Below are 19,144 nucleotides of genomic sequence, written 5' to 3'. Positions count from 1 at the left end.
GCTTGATAATTATCATTAAATAATATTAAATATATAATAATGTACTTAAATTATATATTAATATAAAAATATACTTATATAATATATACCAGTATTTTAACTGCAACCTTTTGATCCATCAGGCTCTCTGTGACGTGGTTGTAGTTTGTGTCGAATCTCATTTGGGTTCCAGGATTCAACCGACTTAAAAGAGAAGCTAAAATGACTTCTTGGCCAATGTAACACGTACAAAGGCTACATACTGTACATGAGACATCCAATTATACAATTACAAAGACTTAGTCACACGTGTCTCACAAATATTTCAAAGAGCGCTTTAACCTTGACGCAAATCTCGTCTGGGCTTTGATTGCGCCGTTATACATATTTTAACAAACAGTAATGAGCTTCTTATTTCCACAACCCATCGTTTTACATTTTGTTACTGTACGTCAATCCAGATCAAGGTGGGGTGTGGAAAACCCTTGAATGTTTAACGGAGAACAAGAAATCGAGTTATAATAGGACATGCTTTGAAATATAGCTGAAAAAAATCATTTTTAGTGTAACCACAAGACAACACACTGTCAGGAAAAGATCTGACCTAGAACCGTTTTCTGGTTATTGGTTATCTATTCCTAAATGAATCAGAATTTGTTAACCTGGATTCTGCACTGTGTGTGTTTTTGTGTTTAGTTTGTTGATGCTTGTTAAGTGTTTGTCCAAAGTGATATTGAGTCTCTGTGTATGCATTGGGAAATCAAACACTGACAGATCTGCAGTGTCGGTGACTGTAGTAATGAACTGACTGGAAGGTGATACTATGTTTTTACAGTTCGTATGAAAGAAAATGTAATCCTATTAGTAAAAGAATAAAATACTGATGCTTCCTATGTTCTGTGGTAAGGTGATGACAGCCACAGTTGTTGTAGCTCAATTGGTGAAGCATTGTGTTAGCAGCGCTTAACGTCATGGATTTGATCCTGAGAGAACACACATACTGATTAAATGTATAGCTTGCAATGCACTTTATAAAACAATTAACTTCAGTCCTTGATTCTGATTGGTCGATAGGTGTTTTCGTTAGGATAGAAGGTGTTTTATTTATGAAAAAAATCAAGAGTCTCCATAGTGCATACACTGAAAAAAATAAAGGCTGGATTTACTTAAAAATACAGTGCATCATTTTTTAATCATTTTTTTAAAGTAAGTATTACATGGAATTTATGCAATAAAAATTTCAAGTAAAACTTACTTAAAAAAGTGGATGCAGAAATCATGCACTATATTTTTAAGTAAATCCAGTGTGTGTGAAGTTTTATCTCAAAACACCCCAAAGGTAATTTATTATAGCATGTTAAAATCGCCACTTTGTAGGTGTGAGCAAAAATGTGCTGTTTTTGGGTGTGTCCTTTAAAATGCAAATGAGCTGATCTCTGCACTAAATGGCAGTGCAGTGGTTGGATAGGTCAGATTAAGGGGTGGTATTATCATTTTTCTGACATCACAAGGGGAGCCAAATTTTAATGACCAATTTTTTCACATACTTGCAGAGAATGGTTTTCCAAAAATAAGTTACTGGGTTGATCTTTTTCACATTTACTAGGTTAATAGAAACACTGGGGACCCAATTGTAGCACTAAACTCATTCCCCGCCATTGACGAGTTATCTCTTCAATTAAGAGAAAACATTTAAGAAAACGTGTTCCTGGTGAGTTTTTAAGGTAATCTGTAATACTGCGTTATACACTAGATTACCCAATTTATTAAAAACTGAAGCAAAACATTATTTATTAATTTTACCCTCCAATTATTTCAGCTTTTGCTCAACATTTTTTCTTTTTTTAAGAAAAATACCCATATTTAAACTTTATAAGCAGAGATAAAAAACTAATATGGGTGAACCGGTTTTCCCCTGTTTTGTTTGTTTGTTTATTGTTAGCTTGAAAGCAGAGGGTCTGTTCTTTCTTTTGTAATTTTTTCTTTAAAAAAAGGCTGGCGGTGAATGAGTTAAACATGGAAAAGTCAGATTTTGATAATATGTCGCCTTCAAGATAAAACATCACTACATATGTGCGTTATTTATGATAAAACATTAACGTGTGTGTTTTATTTACGATAAAACATCAATACTGTAGGTGTGCTCTATTTATGATAAAGGAGACATATCATGCTAAATCCACTTTCGTAGCTCTTAAATGCATTTTGTTGTATATTTGTAGTGTTTAGAAGTACATAAAAGTTGAAATTAGTCTCTTCAGGTGCTTTGTTGATATCTGTATATTCTGTTTTGGTCATATTTTCCAACCGATAAACCATTAACATGTGTGTTTTATTTACGTTAAAACGTCAATAAGTGTGCTTTATTTAAGATAAAACATCAACATGTGTGCTTTATTTACGATTAAACATCAACTTGTGCTTTATTTACGATAAAACGTCAACTTGTGCTTTATTTACGATAAAACATCAACATGTGTGCTTTATTCGCGATAAAACATCAACTTGTGCTTTATTTACGATAAAACATTAACATGTGTGTTTTATTTACGATAAAACATCAATAGGTGTGTTTTGTTCACGGTAAAACGCAGCTCTGACAGCTGGACCCCATTATGTTGTATATCAATTTGCAACATCCTTAGTAACGTAAACATATGTGAACCATTATTTTGCTGTTAGGGACTATTTTTTCACGTGGAAGGAAGTGATTTCAGTGGTTTCACTGCGTGAATGTCGCAGTGATACATGTTTTTTGCTTTAATATTTGTACCTTGTGGTAACCATTGTATTAAAGGTACTCAAGGCAAGTGCTGAATCGTGAATAAGTCACGACTGAAGGTGTTGCTTAGTCATGCCTAACAACGCCCTTTAGTTGTGAGTCATTTATGATGCAGCACTTTGGATGAATAAATCCATCAAATAATGTCTAAATATAAGTCAAAACAAAAATATAAATAAAATTTTTGGAAGATACATAACTGAATCACGTATTCCCTGAAGGTTTTTTACATTAAGGCAAAGGTGAGATTTAACAGTCGACATCTGTCTGCAATTTGTCGACAGCATTTTAAAAGTGTGTTACCATGTTCTCATCTTCATTCTCCTTGGCGGAGGGCGGAGGATGATGACGGTGCTTGTTTTAAGGGGCTGCCGTGGGGTGGAGATGGACAACGCTGATGTTGGTTGGTGTCAGGTTGGTGTCAGAGATGGGATTGGGGGAAAGCCACGCCTCTGGAGGGTGAGGGGGAAGCACTGGGGCAGGCAGACGTGGGTCTTTCTGAACTCTGGCCTACAGTAATAAGGCAACTCACACAGGGCATAGTGTTGCATTCAAATACATGAAACAACACAGAATTTGTTAAGTGTACAGTGTAAGTGAAATGTTGTTCATTCGAATAATTCATTTTCTTATTATATTACATATTTCCGGCATATGGCATTACACTGCAAAATAAGTCAGGTGGTAATGTAAAAGATAATTTAGTACTTTTTTTAAATAATTTGTAAGATTTGCAAAAACTGCTGATACCCTCACCGTACCTCTGCAACCCAAGTTTTTGATCAACTTCCAAGCATAGAGCTCCTCACAGCGTCCCAAAACATGAATGTTGAATGAGTATCGACATGCTCTATGAATATTTAAGCGACGACACAAAGGCGATCCACACTGCTTCCTTGAACAAAATTTCTGTGTCTACCGTCCGCATTGCTCATTAAAATGAGATTTAACAGGGATTTTCATTCACGGTAACAAATGTATTCATGGCCGGCCCATCAGTCATTGTCAAAAATAATCTCATTTTCCTCATGCGAGGGAGACAGACACACGGAGCGGAGCGACAGCTTTTTCGGGCGAGAGCGAGGGGTGCTGGATATTGTCCACCTCCTGCCGTCTTTTCACTTCCTGTCACACAGGAATGGACGGAAACCCACTGCTACCAGGCTGCTTCACAAAGTGTTTATGAAATTTCCATATTTCATTCATTTCCCATCGTGACACCAAAACAAGAGATATTATTTACAAAAAGACAGGGGAAAAGAAAATGGGTGTGTGCAGTGTGGATATAAGATGAAGAATTAGCAAATGAATGCTAAGGTCCCCCGATTCATGTTACCTTGGCCGGGACTATTTGTTATCTTTGGCTAAACAGCTGTGGGTTCTGTTGAACGCACCACGCCCACCCATCAACACACCTTACTGTGACGTTCAAAGATTGTTCTGGTGTATTGTGTTTGTAAGTGTGGTTATCAAAATTCAGTGATCATCTGAATCCTTTTCATTTAGGAATGTAGTCTGAAACCCAATTTTTAGTTTCCAAAGTTCTTGTGTTGTGGCCAAATGTGATAGGGGGGTATACGATATTTGCTTGTATGCTCCCTCGGGTTAAATCCAACTTAAAATTGGATCAACTTTAAAAAAAAAAGTTTGAAGTTTTTTCAACTAAAATCTTTTTAAATTAAGAGAAAAATTAACAATTGAAGTAATTTTATAAAAAAAATTTCCCTCAAAAATGTTTCACTTAAATGTGCATTGTGTAACTTATAGGATTATCTCCTGACCGAAATGCAATATAATCAATATAGCAATATTATCAATGGTGTATAAAGACCTTGAATAATGAACTGTATTGTTTTTGTTTCCTTAGAAAGAACCGTTTTTTATCTACATTCACTGCGGGTCCACTTACATGGAAGTCGCCATCATGTTTCTACAGTAGTTTCTACAGTACGTTACGTCCCTACATGTCTCAGATGACAAAATTTTTGTCCTGTGACGCTATTATATGCATTTTGAAATTGAGGGGTGAGCTGTTGGTTGCAATTTATAATCTCACCACTAGATATCGCTTAGTATGATCTCTGAAAGCCAATGTTGACATTTGAAATCACCTTAACAAACACGCCCCTACCCCAAAAGAATCTGGACCTTCTTTTGATAGACCCGCCCCACACATACGCAACCCAGGCAACGATGTTGGTTAGTAGACAAGCCCCTTATTGCTGATTGGCTACAAGTGTGTTTTGGTACTTGACCGACTCTCTTTTCCAAAGTGTTTTTCAAAAATCCTGCACCCCGCCTTTAAATTCACACAAACCACCTTTAAATTGACAAAATGTATTTCATTTGCAGAATGCATAGTTATAACATAGTTATAATTTTCACATCCAGCCTTCACGTTGTTTACATAGCAAATGCATTTGCACCGATTTGTGCGCCCATGGGCATGCTGGCTTCAAAACAAGGTGTTGGGGCGCATTGTTTGGTGCTGCTTTTTTCAGGCAACTAAAATAGACTACGCCATTGACCAACTAAAACTGATCTAAAGTTTATGGCGCAATATTGGTTTTGTTATTTAAAGAGGGTGTTAGTAATATGCACCTATTAAAAAGACGACAACGAGCATTTGCTTATTACACACATGGACAGCACACAAACGTTTTTAAATATAAAAAAAATAAAGGATTAACATGTAAAAGATTATTATCAAGTCTCTTGACATAATAATGGACATGAATGATTACAGTTTACAGGACTTTAGAAGGCGTGAAGCTGAGATGCTTTTTTGCATATTTATAAATTATTTTTAAATAATAAATAAAAATAATAAAAACTTTTACAGAGATTACAGTGATCATGCAACATACTTTATCAGCAATTAAAACGCTGGCTTATTTTACTTAATACTCGATTACTGAAATAACTGAAGAGAACCAAAGCTTTAATTACAAAAATAACCATTTCAATACATAATTATTATTTTTTTTTTTACAAACTATGCCGTGTAAATAGGGAATTGGCATACCGCTAGTGCAAGTGGCTTTTAAAAGGGATGAGAAATACGACTAATTATGAGAATAGGGAACAACCCTTTTAGACTGTGTGCCAGGCGCATAGACCATTTTTCCTATTGTTAAACTAGCAAAAGTGGATTCGTACAAACTTTACATGCACTTGTGCCGTGCGCCTTAGACCATGCGCTTAGATCATTAAAATACAGCAGCTTTCACTTTTTACAGTGTATTTACTAGACAAAGTAATTGTCAAAAATGCAAACCACAGTGTATTAGAGAATCTGTGTTTTATTCGAATAAACCAAAAAATGGACAGAAAAGCAAAAAGTTCACCAGATAACAAAGCACACTGATTGCCATTTTATTTGTTAATATTACGTTCATTGTCTTTTGTTGTAATATTTTTTGTCTTTATTATATGTCTTTAATTCTCTTTACAAACTTTGTACATATGTTGTGCATATTTTAACTAAACCTACTTAAATTCTTTTCAAAGCTGAGCTTCAGTTTATACTCCAAACACACCAATGCAAAATACATACAACATTTTTAATGCGTCTTTGATAAAATATTTGAAAAAAGGGAAATATGTTATATCGAAGTTCGAAGTTGGACATCACTTTTGGCCACACTACCGTAAATATATATTTCACATAACACATCTCCCACAACCAATTAGTGGTTTATTTCTTACTCTTTTTTTTTCAAGTCATAGCATGAAATACAGCAACTACAACATCTGTAATTAATTTTGACAAACTTTAAAACGATTCAGAATTTAATATTTAATACTTCAATATTTACTTCAACCGTCAATATTTGACCTCTGCTTTGCGATTGAAATCTCACGGCGGCAGTAATTTCTTAGTGTGGGATGAGCAAACATCAAATCATGCGAAATCAAAACAGTTCATATTTTAAATTCCACAGCATATTGCCACACTGCGCGGAGTAGAAAATGATTTACTCTCTAACATTTCCATCAAGATTTACTGTTGACACTACATTTCATTTTCACCATTAAATGAAAGGGTTACATAATGGCATGCATATGTCAAGAACATGATACGGGTGCGTCTTTATGAGCAGATTACACGTGTTTATTTCATTTGCAGAAACAAAGGTGGCAGGAGAGATTAAAGGGTGACAAAAGTGTGCCCACACCCCTGCGTTCTGCCAAGAGCTTACAGGGAGAAATACGACATCTGAGTCATACTGAATATTTAACAGATGAGAAATTTCAGATTTCAACAAGATGTGATTGTTATTTTTTAAGGTGACTTCGAAGGACAGCACCCACATTCGAGAGGGTTTTTAAACCAAAATGAAAGCTGAAGGTCAAGTTCGTCCTGTGTACCAACACTTCTGAATATATTGTATCTTACTACGGTAGTCTGAAATAAAGGTACAAAAGCTGCCACTGGCACGGTACTCTTTAAAAGTGTGTAAAGATATGTACCTCTGATGTACCTTTGAAGTATGAATATGTACCCTTGAGGTACTAAAATGCACCCTTAAAGGAATAGTTCGGCCAAAAATGATATTAAACCCATGATTTACTCACCCCCAAGCTGTTCGAGTTGCATATGTCCATCGTTTTTCAGACAAACACATTTTCGGAAATTTTAGAAAATGTTTTAGATCTTTCAGTTGATTAAATGTGAAGTTACTGGGTCCACGACCTTCAAGTCCAAAAAAAAAGCGTCCATCCTTCACAAATTAAATCCAAACGGCTCCAGGATGATAAACGCACTTTTTTTGGATTTGAAGGTCGTGGACCCCGTAACTTTACATTTAATTAACTGAAAGATCTAAAACATTTTCTAAAATATCCGAAAATGTGTTTGTCTGAAAAACGATGGACATATGCAACTCGGACAGCTTGAGGGTGAGTAAATCATGGTTTTAATATGATTTTTGGCCGAACTATCCCCTTAAGGTAGAAATGTGTACTTTTTGAAAGGGTACTGCCTTTTAAACCATGTATATACATAATGTAAAGAAAATTTTGTGAAAATATAACCTTGATATCTTTAATTTCATTAAAATAATTGAAATGAATGAATGAAATCAAAATTCGATGCTCCTAGTTTTCATGTATAATATAAAATTAAAAAATATCATTAAGTAAATATTTGGATGCACAACTTTGAAGGTGACTTTCAACACACACTACAGTGTGTTTATCTTGCATGCATTTTATTCAGAAATGATTCCTTATGATCCCGCCTCGTTTCTATCAGTTCTCTCTTTTAATTCCAGCATGTACAAAAGCATCTTCCGTAGAAGTTCAGATTTCCAGAAAGCATCCTCACGTGTGTCCTCAGGGCCACTCGGAGCTTTAATGGGGCCCGCGCTTGGATCTTTAATTAATGCACGCAGGTAATAGATGCCATCTGGGGGACGCTCTTGGCAACTAATCACAGACACAGTCTTGTTCAGCGCCAGATGCGGCGTCTCCGCTCTCTCTAACCTAATTACCCTTTCTTTTACAAACAAAGAAATGCAAATAGCATTTATCCGTTGTTTCCTCAAAAACATTCACTCGCCATGCATCTGAGCTCCGGAAACGGTGAACGAAGCAATTATAAGGAAATCGATGCATCTCGTTTTGTTGGTATGTTGTTGGCATAAAATTTATTACAATGTGGATCTGAATGTCCTTGCTCATATGCACAGCAAGTCTGGGACTTCATGATCATTAACGGAGTGCTTGAATGGTTTTTTAACAGGGGAAAGTAGTGACTCTGCGTCATTTGCAATGGATTTAAAATGGTTGTTTGGGTCAAAAAGGAACAAAATTAGCTGTTGGGTTAAATTAACCCAGAAAATGTTTATATTTGACAAAACAACCCAGCATAGGTTAAATAACAACCCATCACATTGGGTTAATAGTTTTTGACCCAACGTTTGGTCAAAATAACTTTTCTAGTACAAAAAATATTGGGATTGTGTTTGGTTCAATCTTGGTTAATGTAAAACCATTTTTTATGCACATCTCTAAATGTGACTTCTACATAAATGAATAAATAAATTTTGATCTGGCTAATCTAAATAAATACATATACAATTAACTGTTATTGTAATACAGATTAGCTTAGTGGTTTGAATAAGTCATGTTTTTTTTCCATTAGCATAGTGTTTCTATTTATTTTAATACTTGTCTTTTTCCATACAGACTCCTTTAGTCTGATGCCTTTAAAGATATTTCCAAAGCCCAGGACGAAACAAATCTCCGAGATATTCGAAGACATTTGCTAGAGAAATAAATATTTTGATTGCTGACAATATTTGTGTATTTGTTAGGCGTGAAATTGGTTTACAGAGGTGACGAATCTCAGAGGGCCGGAGATTTGTTGCGATGCTCAATGCTGACTGCACTCCCACTCCGCTGGTTATATCCTTTCCAGATAGTTCTGCTTTAATCGAGTTCGCATGGTAAAAAACAGATTTTCCAAAGTCTTGGATCTCTGCGCGTGTATACAAACACCAACCGGCCAATGAAACCGAGCATTGGTTTCACACTGCATTGTGTCATAATCCCCAATTTTTTCTTCCATTCAAGAAATTATTCATTCACTATAATCCGTTGTTTTTATTCTTTCCTTTAGATAAACAAACCTGGAAAACTTATTTTGTTTGTGTGTCTCCGCCGAGAGTTAAACCTCCAAACTTCTTTTTATCATCTGATCTTCTATGCTTAACTTTGCATCACAAGTTCACGGTGAATGGCTTTCCATCTACGTTCTTATAGGCTGCTCTCAGATGGCATTGTTTGGAGTTCATATCCCAAGCTTCATAAGTCCTGGCAACCTTCCTGGCATGGCGGGTGGCTGCAACACAGTATTGACTTGGAAAGAGCCCCTTGGCAAATGTTTGCCGGCCTCGCCAGCTTCCGGCCTCCTTGTTTTGGCGAAGGGATGCGCTGCAGTCGCAATAACCACTCATGGAAAACCATTACGACGCCAGCAGGACTGGCTCAAGTTTTAACAGATAAAAAGACACTCAGGAGCCGGAGTTCGGGAACAAGTGCCTGTAAAATGGCCCTGGATTTAGAGGTCCAAAATGGTCCCAGAGAAAACATGAACATAAGGACGAGCGATCATCAATGCTGCTGCTGATAAATCCCTCACATGGCTCGGGGCAAACATGGCCTACTGAAAGTATTATAATCTGTTCTCTGAGAGACTATCACCATCCTTATTAGAGCGAGAACAAATGTTTGGAGACAGACATTTCTATCTGCTTGGTCGGTCAGAGGAGTGGCTCTTGCCAGAAGTGGTCTTGTGTGACACAAGCCGACAGCGTTATCAGTCCAGGTGTGTCCACAGTATGCAGACTCCAGAAACAAGCTGTCACCTGCTCGGCAAGGCAGAGCATAGCGATGGCTAAGTGATAAAAGAGCAGAAGGCTAATGCAAAGACCTGCCTTAATGATAAATGCTATGTTCAGACTAATACCTTAATACATTATGTTATGTATACTATTTGCAAATGTACTGTATCCACAGAATCCAGTTAGGGTCACCAGAACGTAAGTCATCAAGTGTCCCTATGTATAGTAAGCCAATGTCATTACCAGTACCTAAACTTAGGGATCTGAGACAATAGAGCTACATTATCATGCAACCAAACAATTAGTTTGTTATCGTATTGATGGCTCAAACGTATCGGAAAGCCTTCATGTAAACACCTTAATCAATGGTAGGTCGGTCAGATGCAAATTTAAATCGTATTGAAGGGGGTGGTGCAGCCCGATCTGTAATTGGATCATAAGGAGAAACCTTGTGCACATGCGCAGAACATTTAGATTTTGATTTGATCTCATTTACTTTTAATTAAATTGTCTCTTGTTTGTCTTTGACATAAAATATAGATTTTTGTGAGGAAATCATTGTAAAAATTACTACTTTAAATGTTATTTTATTCTTATCAGTAATATTATTACCAGTGATGCTCCAAAAAGCAATAGAAGTACAATTCAAGAACGATATCTGACTATTTTGACGAACCTGAAACATTTCTAAAAACAACAAGTTTATTAACCATAAATAATGTTAAAATTATGATATTCAGTCGGAGACGATGGTGTAGTGGGCAGCGCTCCGACATTCGAGTTCGAATCCCGGCTTGGTGTCCTTTGCCGATCCCATGTCCCTCTCTCCACCTTCTACTTTCCTGTAGTTTCTCAATTACTGTCTATCAATAAAGCAAAAAATTGCTCCCACCCAAAAAAAAAGATGATATTTATTCCTGCTGCCATAGTAGTTTAAAATGACGCAAACAAACATTTGCATTGTTTTTAAAGTGGCTAACACATTTTGTTTCTCTTTATTTTTGAACATAACATTTTCAATTCTTTGCACACTTGAATTATCAGTAGACCTAACTTTATTTTAACATATTTACTTAACTGGGGTGCGTTTCCCAGACAACAACGTAACTAGTTGCTGAACCACCATAGTACGATTCATAGTTGGAGAAACTAACTAGCTTGTCACAACTGTTTCCCGAAAGCATAGTAACTTTGTCGCAGATTCGTCATTTGAACCATGTTGGTTTAACAACATAGTTGATGATGTCACGTTGGAGGTAGAGTACTAATTAATCAGTGCAATGTTATCGTGTTTTAGTTATATGTTGCTTTTTTAAAGATATGTAATTCATGCGCAAGTTAACGTTTACGTCACTCCTCCCAGGTATTCCCCAGGGTCTTAAAGCTCGACAACATGGTGGATGATTTCACGTGGGATGTGGAGTACTAATTAATGTCAGATTATTGCTGTAAATAACATATATTGCACCGGACGACGGAGTTTGTTATCGTGATTTAGTTATCTTTTTATTTATTTTTATATTTAATTAATGTGCAAGTTCCCTCTTACGTCACTCCTCCCAGGGATTCCCAAGGGTCTTAAAGCTCGTATGACTGTGCACATGCGCATTTTTCAAATGCAGCTTTAATTCTGTTTACAAACTTAAAGATGTAAAATAATTTTTTATATAATTCAGAATGATGGATATAGAATGTACATCTTTTTTGCTTATTTTTCTTCAAAAGCATGATCAACATAAGTCTACATATTATAATAACAAGAAACTATGCTTCAAACGACAGGTGAAGTTAATGAGTTTGCCATGCAGCTTGCGAATGTTCGTTTAAATGGTTTCGGGAAACACCAAATTGTTGAACTTTGTCAGTAACGATGAAACTTACGACAGTAGTTGGCTAACGATGCTTTTTGGGAAACACACCCCTGCATGAGAGCGCAATTCCAAACAAGCGCAGATTGTAGTGGAAATATCTGCGGGTGATTTACCACAAAGGCACACATAAAATAACACAGGCACAATAATGACACAGGCACATTTCCATAATGACCATTGCAACCTACTAAATTAGTACAGGGTCGCAAATAAGCAGAGCTGATGCTCCTTAGTTGATGCGCTTGAGTTCAGCACAACGGACATCACAATGAGTTTGAAATTCCAGCTAACAAAGTAAAAGTAAACCAAGAAGATAGTGATGGGCCGTTCGCGAACGAGTGGCTCTAAGAGCTGATTCTTTGTAGCGAACGAGCAGAGCCGAATCTTCAGACGCAGGCAGGGGAGCCAGCTCTTCTAAGGGAGCTGAGCCAGAAGAGCCGAATCTATGAAAAGAGCCGGACTGGCATCACTAAAATGTAGAGCCGGAGCTTGAGCCGAAAGAGCCGAATCAATGGAAAGAGCCGGACTGCCCATCACTACAAGAAGAACTGAAGGATGAAAGATGAAGGGTTACAAGAAGTTTTGAAATACCTGGTGTGACTTCTCCTCATCTTTTCTTCAGCAAATCAAACATAACATGGCTTGGCAAAAGATATTTTTGAAAAAATATGTCCATTTGGCAAACTAAATTTAAATTCTCTCCTCACATTAATGTTGCGTCGAAAGGAAAACTGTTACAAATGAATATACAATAAGGTCGCAAAAATAACACCTTTTCAGAGCTAATTAAAATTTTGTGCAGGTAAACATAATGAGGGCGTTGTATTAGGGCCATTCCACCGAATAGGTGCCATTTCGCTCCCCAGGGAATTATATTTATGTAAATTAGGGCTGGGCATAGATTAATCTAGATTAATCTCATACATAATTAAGATAATTTTTTGCATAACATATGAATTTGTGCTGTGTGTAAATATAATGTATAATTAAACACACACACACACACACACACACACACACACACACACACACACACACACACACACACACACACACACACACACACACACACACACACACACACACACACACACACACACACACATATATATATATATATATATATATATATATATATATATATATATTATTTATAAATAATATAGAATATATACAAATATAAATAAATATATAAACACATGTAAATATTTCTTAAATACATACATGAATGTGTGTGTATTTATGTATACATAACAATTACACACAGTACAAACTCTTTTGTTATGCAAAAAATTCCTTTTATTTTGTATGAGATTAATCTAGATTAATCTATGCCCAGCACTAATATAAATGCAAGAAAACTAACTCTAAAATTAATTTTATTTTTATGTAAAGTGTCCTGCATGTTAATCTAACACCAAATTTAAACTTTATAATTTAAAACTTTTTAAAAATATAAAAAACCTGCATTTTTATCCGCCCCTGCTCTTCTTTAAATATAAAGCAAAAAATTCTTCAGATCTTTATTTTTCTGCATTTTTGTGTGGGTCCATATTTCGTATTTCTTAAAATGAACTTCTCACAAAAAAGGCACTTTTCTTGGTTGAAAGGCCCATTGAATTCTGACCATAGCCACAATTTCTGCAACATGCCAAAAAAGTTGAAGAATTTAAAGTGCATAACTATATCTATTAGAAAGGCGGGCACCATTGTGATTGATCGTGTTTTCACTGCCGATGCTTGAGCAATAAATCACAAATACACTTTAAAGCAAATTCAAGAGCAATTATTGGAAGGAAAGGCTTGTGATTAAATTTATAAAATGAACAGGATAGTCATTTTCACTTTACTTGATCAAAACAGCAATTTTCATTATCACTTAAATGTCAGCTTTCATAAATGTGGCCATTTTAAACCTGTATGTGACACATGGTTATTGTCAAGCATTTGCATAGTTTTGAATCACCGAATTTTAAATTCAAACAGACAATAACACATTTGAAGATAATATAGTTACAGCTGACCTAATTTAAGAAAGGAATACAGTCGCATATTCTGTTTCAGTAACAAAAATATTTATTGGGGACTAAGAAAAGCTGGCCACTAAAATTCCTACTATTTGTGTACTTTTAAATCAAACATGCAAAGAAATATAAGTCCCAGTACATGAACTAACCTAATAATTATTATTCCTTGGTGCAAAACCCATGCAATTTTAATCTCTTTTGGACTAAGAAATAATGTTTATGTTTACACTACACCGTAAGTGGATATCAGTGCACTGCTGCTGTAAAAAAGATGCACTGTTTTACAGTATGCAACTCTGACTGACATGATGTTTATCCACACATTTAATGTATATTATCAAGATACAGTACTTATAGCTGTATTAAAACACTTTCAGACACTTACATGTTTTTACGGACTAATGGATGAAAATTGGAAGGGTGATATTTTGAGCTAATAGCCGCAGGTCACACTCCTCAGCGTGACGGATATACTACAAGAGTGGGACACACGGACGTTCCAGAGATACTCCGTGCCAAACTTTAATTATATTTGCTGACACATAATGACAAAGTGTAGTTCAGACATCTCCGCGGGCTCCGGGGAAGATGAACGGAGTGGGATGAATGACACTTGTGTACATTATTTTTTCATCTCTTACAGTGTACACCCTCCGGCCATCCATGAGTATCCACATGGCGCTATTTAGCATTTATGTTGTGCCAAGGTCATCACGCTTGGCTAATAGTCGCTTACCGTTGCCCTGAGGCAGGGGTTTGTGTGCCGAGCAGTTAATTTGCATAGTTATATGTGTTAAGCCACCTGTATCAGTGGAAACATCTTTAATGATCATATTGCTTTAAATCTATGATAAAATTTAAATTATGTAAAATTATATTATAACATTTTACTCTTACACTGTCCTAACCAGACACCACAACATGACTTAATGAAAGGCACCTTTTTATGTTTTTGTCCTTACCAGCAGTAACAGCGCAGTAACGCAATGAGAAACTGGATTAATATGTCTGTAAGGTCACGGCTGACAGCTCCGCCCATACAGAGGACTAATTCAATGAAAGTTCTGCACATCATAAATATTGGATCACAAAAATTTGAACGTGAAGGTTGAGAAGCATTTAATCTTCTACTATGAATCTAATGAAAACAATGTCATCCAGACATGTGAAGCATAAATGTGTAAAATAATATTTGAGAAGGTCTGTGTTCAGACCATTTATACAAATGCTACAGTACTGTACAAGTGTGGTACAGCAGGACACTTAAAGAGCCACACAGATCCAAAATCGAAACTGACTTGTATCGCAGTGTGTCATGAAGCTTTCCATCAATGTAAACAATGTGCAAGGTGGTTGAACCAAAAAGTGCACTGTACAGCACGTTGTGAATGTGTTAGCATTTAGCCTAGCCCCATTCATTCCTATGGTACCAAAAAAAGTTTTATTTTGTGGCACCATACTTACTGGTATAACTCCTCATGTAACAGTCTTTAAACTGGAAAACACGGAAGTGTTTGGTGGCTTCCCTGTTTGGTACCATAGGAAAGAATGGGTCTAGGCTAAATGCTAACACATTCACGACGCGCTGTACAGTGCACGCATTGAAAAAAGAAAGATAGGCCTATGTATTAATTCGTCTACGTTGAGGTAATAACATAGTTTAATATGGTAAAAGGGTAGACTATTCCTTTAAGGGGATCCGCGGTGTATAAAAACGTCTCATTGTAAGGTAATAAGAATCATACAATTCATCACGCTCAAGGTCTTTATACACCACTGATAATATAGTTATGCATATTATATTGCATTTCTGTTAAGAGATTCTTCTAAAAGTCCCACAGTGCACTTTAAATCTTGTTGTCTTGTGTGGTAAAAGCAGGTGCTTCGGCGAAAAAATTTGTTAAATGCTTGTGGGGCAGTAAAACCACCTGCCCATTTAATGTCTAGGGGGACATGGAGAGGGGTCAATGCAACCAAACAATTTAGCCCCTCTGAACTGTGTTTCAAACAAACAGTAGAAAATGAAAAAAGGTACTCATTAGTGACCATGATTGGTAAGCCTGTAGCCACTCCAGTAATTAAAATCCAGTAGGGCCGTGTTTATCTAAGATTAGCTGAAAGCTAACTCTGATTCTAACTCTTTGTTCAAATACATTCAATGCCTTAAAAGGCTCTTAAAATAAGCCTTTTCCTTTGGGTTTGCTAACAAGTATACAAATGGAGCACCCTACCCCGTATGATCTTCTAACGCGCACTCGCTTTTCTCCTGGCGGGGTTGTTTGCTTTGCTTGATTGTAATGGATTACATGGATGCTATAAGGCCTTTCTTCCTGTGAGGTTTTTTTTTAGACTGGACTGCCGATAGTGTTTAAAACATTAGACGATGCCGGGGAGAGTTAGCCTTGGATACGGTGGTGCTTGTTTGAACATGAACGACTGCGGCAAACCCTCTGCGCACCTGTGCGCTGGAAACCAGAGATATTACATCAGTGCTGTAGTCTACGTGGGTATACGGCGTATAGGAAAGGTCAAGGATTTCCGTATACCCACTTAAAAAAGCGTGTGGATGTGTAACAGCAGTGTTTTGTGACACACACTTTCATTCAGAAATTTAGATGTGAAGCACTGACCATTAGCATGCTCCACTTGCTACTTTGGCGGATTGAACTTCATATACAGTAGGCTATATATTTGGTCTGTTTGACTTCTTGGCGACCAGACCAAGTGGTCTGCATAGCGCCAAATTAAGTCAAACCTGCACACAGTCTGTAGCTCACACAACACTGTAAACAAGTTAACAAATGGAGTAGTTCTGGAACATAAAATCCGGACAGTTAACACGTATGGGACTAAACAACATTTAAATAATCAGTCCAGTTTATTACTACATCTGGAGGTGAGGATCCACATGCACTACAAAGTTTTATCATATAATCTCAAGTGAGTATAAGCGTGTGTATAAGTAGGCCTATACTCAATGACTTAAAGGTGCTGTAGAATGTAAAACTATATTTACCTAGGGATAGATGAACACCAAGAGTTCTGTACATCATAATGATATATTTGTGAGCATCAATCACGATCGTTTCCTCCTTCTTATGTAAACCTCGTGCATTCAAAAGAACTGTTTGAAAACAAGCCACTCTTAACAAAAAGCTGACTGTGATGTTACAGTCAAGATGTACGCCCCAACATCAAATTACACATTAAATTCAGTACAACGTTCTTGCAATGCTAAAACAATGTTGTAACTGTTAGCGCTATATGCTAGTTAATGCTATATGCTAGCGTTTTAGGTTGGAGTTCTACTATTGACGTAACAGTTTCATTTCGCAGGATTACTAAAAAAAATTATTACCACTGAGAAATGCTCATTAAAGGGACACTTCTGTTTTTTGAAAATATGCACATTTTCCAGCTCCCCTATAGTTAAACACTTGAGTTTTACAGTTTTGGAATCCATTCAGCTGATCTCCAGGTCTGGCTGTACAACTTTTAGCATAGCTTAGCACAATGCATTAAATCTGATTAGACCATTAGCATAGCACTCAAAAATGACCAAAGAGGTTCGACTTTGCTGCCGTACCATGGCTGCAGCAGGGGCAATGATATTACTAAGTGCCTGAAATAGTCACCATGGTAACTTTCAATAGCTTGGGACTATTTTCAGGCACTGTGTTATATCATTGCACCTTCTACAGCCATCTTACGGCAGCAAAGTCCTTGATTATTACGCCAGAATGAGAGTATAGTTCCTAGCCATATAGAAAATCGCAACTTTAACAACTTTAACAAAAACTATTTTTGTCTATCTTAGTACACAATCTAACTATCAAAAGAGTAAAGTTTCAAACAGGAAAAATATTGAAACTCTTTGGCTATTTTTAGCACAATGCTAATGGTCTAATCAGATTCAATGGATTGTGCTAAGCTATGCTAAAAGTGGTAGCGCCAGACCCGGAGATCAGCTGAATGGATTCCAAAACTGTAAAAAAATCAAATGCTCAAAGGTGCTCTAAGCGAATTGACGCGTTTTAGACCATAAAACATTTTTGGTTACATACAGCAAACATCTCCTCACTATCTGCTTGCTGCCTGTCCGCTGATCAAACTGTAAAAAACGCGATCTCTGTAGGCAGCCGAGGCTTCACAAACTGCAATAAAAACACAGTGGCCAAACCTACCACTAGAAAACATAACAAAGTGTTCCAGCCAATAAACGACAAGAAGGATTTGGGGGTGGGGGTTGGGCCCGTTCATGAAAGCACGAAAGGGAGGGGGAGGAGTTAGCTACGAAAAAAAGTTGTTTTATGAGTCCAGCAAGTTTTAGTAATCAGATTTAAGTAAAATAAGACCAGAATTGTGTAATGTGATCCTAATAGAGTAATTGACTCATTTATTGTTCCTGTAGTTTAAATGGTAGAGCATTGCTAAGCAGCACAAAGGTCATTGTTTTAATCCTAGGGAAGATGCATTATTGATAAAATGTACATTGAATAGACAATTTTTTGGATAAAAGCATTTGCCAAAAATCTATATGTTAAATCATAAAGGCTTGCAATGAAATGACTACATGCTTGATTTTACTGGGTTCGTATGGTATTTGGATATGTTTGCCTTTTATTCCCTCTAAGCTTCCTATTTCTTTTGTTTTCCAGGTCCGCTGGTCTTTAAAAACCATCTTTGTCTGTGTAGTGCTGGCCAATTGACGGTGTTTCTGCAATTAGGTATTTGGAGCACAGTTGGCATAACAACTGTAACTCTAAGCAACCTGCTGCGCTTCCCAGCAGTGGTAAATCTGTCTGTAATAGACCTGCTTGGTGATTGTCACAATTTGTATTTGACTGCCGCACACATGCCGGATCCATACGCTGTGTTGTGATCGGAGCAGGAGGAAAGGGAGTCTGGGAGAGACGCCAGAACCCGTTCTTTTCTCATCGGGAGGTCAAGGTGAGCCACAGATGCCGGGTATGTGCTTGATGGGAACTGGCAGAGCGTTCGCGGTGGCAATATGATAATGCCCCTGGCAGCATCTGCCTAGGAAAAGAAGAGGGAATGTGTAAACCGAGGGGGTAAAAATGAAGCATTTTATCCGCACATGACCTTGAATGCTTCCATCATTCATACGGGCCTGTT

The sequence above is a fragment of the Paramisgurnus dabryanus genome, chromosome 23, assembly GCF_030506205.2.
Source record: "Paramisgurnus dabryanus chromosome 23, PD_genome_1.1, whole genome shotgun sequence".
NCBI lineage: Eukaryota > Metazoa > Chordata > Actinopteri > Cypriniformes > Cobitidae > Paramisgurnus > Paramisgurnus dabryanus.
The sequence above is the reverse complement of the archived record's forward strand: the minus strand, read 5'-3'. Positions refer to the sequence as shown.